Raw genomic sequence first — 7212 nt, forward strand, 5'->3', positions numbered from 1 at the left:
AATATATATAATATATACATATATATATATTAGGTATATATATATAACTTAGATATACTTTTAGTGGAGGTTAAGCTAGAAACACGTTGTAGCGTAGCGTCTCTACTGAAAATGTAATGTGAACATAATAATAACGTAGAGCAGCTCGGAGAGACAGACCTCCCCAAGGCCCAGCTGTTCTCTCATGTGAATTTTTTATTAATTAAATTAATTAATTAAGTTCGGAAAAATTAATTAATATAATTAATTAATACAATAATAATTTGGATCGGATTAGGCGAGCGTGCAGGTGGGCGCGCGGAGGACTGCTGGGTTGCCTTACGCTCGTGTTGCGTGTTGTAAGTCTACAGCCAGCGCACCCTAGCGGGAAGTGAACTGAAACGTGCACCGGTAACAAACACACCAAACCACACAAACACACAAACCAACACTCAAAGACACGCCGATCGTGAAAAAACATAACAAGCCCCTGGCGGAGGTAATAAGCGAAAAATGTATACATGTGTAAAATCTGAAAGATGAGATATATTTGTAAAAATGATGAATAAGTCTCGTAGTTAGCGTGGAATCTTCAGAGAATCGCACACGCGGAACGTGATTCCTACCACCTACACTATCTACCAGCGTGGCGTGTTTACGTAATGTTTACTGGATGAAAAGAACAACTATGTGTATGAGGCTAAAGTATCAAGACCCACATCTATAAAACAAGAAAACAATGGACGCCGAGTTACAAAGCCACTCTCTACCAATATATAATATGCAAATTGCCAACTATGTATGCGGATTAATTAATAAAGGTGATATTTCACAAAGGCGGAGCTACTACAAACGTGAAATGAGCCTCGTCATGAAAAAATGAGTCTCGTCTAAACGACGAACCTTAACTAGAGTTAAGCGTCTACACGGCGGCCTTAACTCGAGTTTAAGGTAACTCGAGTATAGGGTTAACTCGAGTTAGCTTAACCTCGCCAGTCGACTCCGAGGTAGGCTAACTCGAGCTTACCTTAACTCGAGTGTAAGGCCCCGTGTAGACGCTTAACTCGAGTTAGGCGAATGAGTACATAATTCCACGATAAGCGGCAACACCGCCCAATTAGTACGTGTACGTACACACCACGCACGCACGCACGCCACGCACGCACGTTACTTGCCACACGCACGCAAACACATCATGTACGCAATGTGTTTACGCTCACACGCACGCATGCCCGCATGCCACGCACGTGTACGTGCGCACCGCACGCAGCCACGCAACGCAACGACACACGGCACGCACGTTCTACTCGTGCACATGCATGCACGCACGCACGCACGTGTACCGCACACAACACGCACAAAACGGTACCTGCACACGCGCGCACACACGCACCACAGAGCAAGCATGGCACGCACGTGTACGTGCACACGCCGCATGCACGCACGGCTACGTGCACATGCACACACGCGCACACACGCACGGCACGCACGGCACGCCCACCACGCAGCGTGTACGTGCAGCACGCATGCACACACTCATGCACGCACGTGTACAGTGCATCAGCGACGCCACGCACGCATGCACGCACGTGTACGTGCAACACGCACGCACGCCACGCACGAACGTGTACCCTGCACACGCCGGCACCACACGCACCACGTGTACGTGCAACACGCACGCAGGCACGCACTGTACGCACGTGTACGTGCACACGCACGCAGGCACGCAATTACGCACGTGTAGCGGTGCCACACGCACGCAGGACCACGCTGTATGTTCACACGCACGCACGACGTGTACGTGCACATGCATGCAGCGCACGGCACGCCTACACACACGTGTACGTGACCAACCACGCCACTCACGCATCCACGCCACGTCGTACTGCCCACACGCACCGCACGCACGCACGCATGCACGCACGTGTACGTCACACGCACGCACGCATGCACACATATTTACGTGCATATGCAGGGACGCACCGCGCGCACGTGTACATCCCAAGAACGGCACGCACGCCACCGGCACGACGCACGCACGCATGCACGCATGCAGCATCGCAGCAGTGCTACGTGCACACGCACGCACCACGTATATGCTGCATACGCACGCTCGCACGCACGTTAGTGCACACACATACCGCACTTCACCGATCTGATCCGTTATGTACAGCCCTCATGACGTCATCACATCAGCTCGACGTTTTAGATATAAGGTCGCCATTTGTACATTAAATTGCGATTTCATATAATATTTCAAAGTCCACGATGCAAAGATTTTGGTGAATTAAACGCTGACAGTAGCCAAGACGCTGGCTTTTCGCTATGCTATATATTCTGATGGCTCATATTTACATATATGCATGTGCATGTGTGCGCTTAGATAAACGTATAAACACGATAGTGTCTAAACTCAACTCTCTCACTGGGTATATCAGTTAGTAGAGTAATTCTCGACTATATATATTGTGTAAATCGTGAGGCCTTGAGCGGATGTTTTTGTCCTTTATATATGAGAAGAATATGGCGAGGATCTATCCTTGGGGCAGTATAAGGGATTACATTTAACATTTAACATTGTAGCGAATGTGGTAATAAACGTGCATGTCACTATTTCACGTGGATTCAACTCATTCATTCTAATGCCGTGAACTATAAGAATGATCGACGTCACGTATCACACAATTTACCAGCGTGATTTGAACGAATTAACTGACTTTTTCAACTGAACTTTTATCTGAGTCGATATTTTTCCGGTCATGCATCGCGCTCTTGGTAACCAGTCATTCGGAACACGCGCGCCGGAAACACATGGCGGGTATGACGTTATGGGTACGGTAATATTGGCAAATCTGTCGCAATGATGAGATAATATTTCCGTATTGGCTGTATTAACTGTCTCCTCGCCAACTGATTGTCGGTCAGTGGAACACTTCGGCACACAAGCAGCCCTGCGGCGCTGCGAGAAGGTGCCGTGCGAAACGCGCGCGCGTCCACGAGTCACGCAAATTACCTTATGCATATCAAGAGGGGAAATCGGGTTTACCCGTGTTCACGGGCGCTCGGCTTAACTTCAGTGCATGTGCTGCGCTCAGGCTAGAAAGACCCAATGGAAGACTTACAACTTCCTAAAAACGGAAATAAATCCCGGCTCAGCGAGCAGCCCGGGTGTCAGCCAAGGCACTCACTAACCGAATAACATGACTTGCTATGGCGCGGAAATCTAAGCAATGCGATTGCAGTATAAATAGGGTACCAACCGTTACTAGATATACACGCTTGCACGCACATATGAACTCACGTACACACACGTACACACACGCACACACACACACACACACACACACACACACACACACACACACACACACACACACACACAAACACAGACATACATACATACAAACAAACACACACACACACATATACACGAACACAATACGATACATGCACACGCTCGCGCAAACACCCACCCACGCACACACGCATATTTGATCTCGACGCCTGCCCTAGCTTCTTCGTTCCGCGGCTACTCGCCTTCCATTTTATGGCTGTTCAAACGCATTTTAATAGCGCTATCACAAGGTAGCGTCAGATATATGACAGCTGTAAACAGCGCCCGTTAACAAATGAACGCCTTGGACTTAACAAGCTGCTTCAACGAACCGCACATCAAAGTTATATCGGTATTACTTGCACGCGCGCTTGGTGTGAAAGACCGAGAACGCGTGCAGATGCTGGTGACATGCTCACACATCGCGGGTGATTGAGGGTGATATCCGCTGTATTGCAGATACTGCGGTGGGCGACGGTATGGGCGGCACCATTTTCTTTATCGTTGTTATTATTACAACGTAATTCAATTGTTATTACTCCTGTTATTAGTAATATTGTTATTAAACATTATCGTCATCATCTTCACGATCATTCTCGTGCGGATTTAGAAGATTTGGAATAAACGTGTTCATATTTTAGAGCGAAATAAACATGGCTGCATTATGTTTGCCAACCTATTTATCATGTACATTTATTTCATATATGCAACTATATCGCAAGTGTGGTTTATATCCGATACGCGCGAAATGTGTAAATACACGTTTGAATCATATATAACCCAAAGACATGCCAGAGGCGACACGAGCTTACATGTCGGATGAAGCTTATAGCAGGCAGCAGCTAAAAGTGCCAATTCCGACAAAGTGAATTGAGACGCTTTTCTAAAGCGCGACAATTATGCTGCCAAATAGATTGCGCTTTTTCTCCTGAGAATCTGCCCCGTTGACGTGGAAAAGCCTCTTCGTTTTCGAAACGTGATATTTATCCTGCCGATTCGGCAGCTGGCGCTGAGACCCTTGAGGGTTTCGGCAGCGACACTAGTACGCTGAGATGTTCTGACATCGTCATGATATGCTTTCAACCTCTGTGCACAATGCGCACGATATGACATCACAGCAATCACGGGTCGAGTGCCGAGCCAAGATAGTATAGTGGTCGCGCTGCAGAGTTGTCTTGCTCCTTGTAGTTTTGTGATGATAGTTACGGACTCGCACTGCTGGTGCCATTCTTTTTTTCTAAGAACTCGGCGGATATATATATATACTATATATATATATATTATATATATATAATATAATACGCCAGCGGTTAGCGTGTTGCGTCTGCCCAGATGGATAACGCTATCCGTGGTGCTGACATTTTGGCCGTGGCGCATCGCTGTATCGCTGATGTCTATAGTATAAACCATCGCTGATAGAATCACCTTGGTAGGCTGCATTTGTGCGAGTGTTCGTGCATGCTGTGTGTGTGTGTGCTGTGTGTGTGTGTGGTGTGTGTGTGGTGTGTTGTGTGTGTGTGTGTGTGTGTGTGTGTGTGTGTGTGTGTGTGTGTGTGTGTGTGTGTGTGCGTGTGTGTGTGTGTGCGTGCGCGCGTGTACCTGTACGTGTGTACGTGGCTTTGTATATGCAGGGTCACAACTGAGCAAATTCTTAGGTGAGGGAGGGAGTTAGTGATCTACAACTGAAATATAACAAGGGAACACTTTTTTATAAAAAATAAACCACACATATATGACAAGTTTGAGCTAACTTCATAACGTTGTCTTACTATTTATAATTTGTTTAATTTTAGGGCTATTTATTTTTATTAGGCATAATTTTGGTTTATTTTTTTATGTTGTCTGAATATCGCAGCGTGTCTTGCGTACTTAGCAATCAATAACTTCGCACTCGTTTAACTATAAATAACTATGGGTTGAATTCCGGTATTCCGGTATTCTCGTTTCGGTATTTTTACGAGGAAACATGCGTGGCTAGATTACGTGTGACAAGTCGCGCGTCGCAAACTGACATCGTGCTTGTTGTTTACTCCGCTAGAACACATCTGTTTAGCGTTTCATCCGCTGCTGCCTGTCACAGCATGCGCAGGGCACATAACGCGCGGTCATCTGATGCTATTGACCGTGTGCTGAGCGTCGATAGACGGGTCGCCTGCTACTCAATATTTCGTAGCCGACGGGTTAGACAGCCCGACAGTGATGCACAGCTAGCTGCGCCGACTATTTTTGCCGCCTAATGGACATATAACTACACGGCTCGCCTTAAAATCATTTATATTTAGCCGCGACAGACACTGCACAGACGTTTCTTTTTAACGTAAAGGTCCCTGTACTATCGATGGTAAAAGCTGAGGATATGCATGAATTCAAAGTAATAAGTTCAAAGGCAATAACACCGGTACTGAAGGGAAGCGGAAAAGGAATATATAGTATAGTACTTCTTTAGTGTTTAGTAATGCATATATAGCATAGTGAATGCGCTGTTGGTGATTATGTTGATGAAGGTTGGGCGCGGGACGTGTGACTAATAGTATACACTTAATGGGTGGTCATAAGGCAACTAAGGAGGAAATGATAGGACATTAGTGTAACGATAATTGACTATGTAGAATTAAGAAATCGTGATGACGCATGCGATGGCGGGAGACGAAGGGCCTACAGAGGAACGGTACCGTGTTGTTCACTGGTCGCGAAGGGGAAGCCGCTAGATGGAGCCGAACGACTGTGCATGTCCACTCTTATGAAAGAAGAGACTACGGACAGGTCGGGTTGGCTCGGTCTGTTTCACTGCTCTGGTTGCAGAGTATATTAAATCACGTTCCTCGCGAACGTCGATTACGCCTTTTCTTCTGTCGGGCTACTTCAACGCAAATTATCTAACACCACATACTGACATACATATACCGATGTGATGCTACGGGAGATCAAGTTGTTTATTTCACACTCTATTTGAATACATCATGCTGGTTTCATTGTGATACATATCCAGTGAAATCCTTTCGTGAAATTGCTCAGAGGTTCCGGGCAGAAGATGCGAGAGACAGAGATAAGGAAGATGCCGCGGAAGAAGCCAACGCTGATGGAATATTTATTAGAATAAGAGCAATAAACTGCAATAGCAAAAAAGTTAAGAAACGATATCATGCACTCGAAAGCAGTTTGCGGGGTAATTAAAACCGGCTGCTCAGGAACACCTGCCCGCCGTGTAATCGCAGCTTCAACGTTTTACATGAACGTTACAGAGACGCATGTAAATCTCACGTTAGCCGTAATGCTCATCTGTTCCGGCCGGCGGGCCTCTTTTGCGTTAGATGTCCAGCATCACATTTCGTTAGCATTCGACGCTTGCGCCGCACAGAGCCACTTGTCACAATATTTGTGTTTTTTCGTCGCCACTGTTTGTTTTGCCCGGTCAGTAATCGATTAGATAGTTTTTGCGAGTAGTGTTCTACGCCTGCGGGTGCCGCGCGCGGTCACGTGGTTGGGAGACCAGCCGCGATCAATCCCGGCATGCAGTGCGTCGGCGCTGCTCGGACGTATGTTTTACTAGTCGCACGCAACGCATCGATCGCATGATCCCCAGAATTGCTACTGTTGTTTCAAGCACTACGGTGAATGAAACAACAGATGTACTGCCCGTAAAGCCCAACGCACACACCCGAGCAAAACACCGGAACGTGGAGCAAAACATGTTTCTCGCTCTCGATGTTCGTGGCTGATGTGGGATTTCCCGATACAAGAAATTGCTCAGCTGAGCGTGTTTCGCTGAACAAGGCAATGTTTCTGATTTGCGGAGCGTGTTTTCGCGTGGATGCGTGAGCGTTACGTTTTGGCTCGGTGTGTTCGTCAATTGTTCTGGCTATCAGTAGCGAAAGTCAGCGAGGTCTCCAATTAATATC

General features: G+C 46.8%; 1 long non-coding RNA gene across 1 annotated transcript in view; it reads left to right on the forward strand.

Moving 5' to 3' along the window:
- Positions 1-7212, forward strand: part of LOC106821459 — a 13428-nt gene that overhangs the window by 4274 nt on the left and 1942 nt on the right. The window contains exon 2 of the long non-coding RNA XR_001395734.1: positions 278-283. This is a non-coding gene — a long non-coding RNA (uncharacterized LOC106821459). The remainder of the gene's footprint in view (positions 1-277; positions 284-7212) is intronic.

This window comes from Priapulus caudatus, unplaced genomic scaffold, assembly GCF_000485595.1.
Source record: "Priapulus caudatus unplaced genomic scaffold, Priapulus_caudatus-5.0.1 Scaffold74, whole genome shotgun sequence".
In the NCBI taxonomy this organism is placed as follows: Eukaryota; Metazoa; Priapulida; class Priapulimorpha; order Priapulimorphida; family Priapulidae; genus Priapulus; species Priapulus caudatus.